This window comes from Bidens hawaiensis, unplaced genomic scaffold, assembly GCF_021521415.1.
Source record: "Bidens hawaiensis isolate Kalapana, Puna unplaced genomic scaffold, B.hawaiensis_p1.1 tig00086444_1, whole genome shotgun sequence".
In the NCBI taxonomy this organism is placed as follows: Eukaryota; Viridiplantae; Streptophyta; class Magnoliopsida; order Asterales; family Asteraceae; genus Bidens; species Bidens hawaiensis.
In genome coordinates this window covers 14,350-15,000 of record NW_027504216.1, presented here as the reverse complement: position 1 = coordinate 15,000, position 651 = coordinate 14,350, and positions in this window count along the sequence as shown.

Here is a 651-nt window from a genome sequence, read left to right as displayed (position 1 = left end):
TTGGGAAACTCATATTTCAATGTCCCGATGCCCCACGCCAAATTTCATGTCAATCCGACCTCGTTTGGTAGGGTTTTCAAAAATTATGATTCCTTAAAAATTTAATATCTGTTCCTGTCACTATGCTAATTGTTCAGAATGCATATATAGGGAAGGGGTGGGTGTTGAGCGCCCATGCCTGGGCAAAGTTGGCTACCAAGCTAAAATATGGAGGTTCAACGTACGAGAAACCAAAGCCCCTCCCCCATGTTGCATACGAAGCTTGCCCAACGACTTGGTTTCTTGCACAACGACCCGAGTATACTGCCCCAAAGTTGCACGCCCATGGCCAGGCCAAGGCATGCCAAGGCGCCCATGGGCAAGCCAAAGGCATGCCTAGGCACGGCCAAAGCAAGCCAAAGGCACGGCCAAGGCAAGCCAAAGGCATGCCAAGGCAAGCCAAAGGCACGTCTAGGGCATGCCAAGGCACGCCCATGGTCAGGCCAAGGCTTGCCAAGGCACGCCCATGGCCAGCCCAAGGCATGCCAAGGCGCCCATGGGCAAGCCAAAGGCATGCCAAGGCACGCCCATGGGCAAGCCAACGGCATGCCAAGGCGCCCATGGCCAGGCCAAGGCACGTCCAAGGCATGCCAAAGCTCGGCCAAGGCAAGC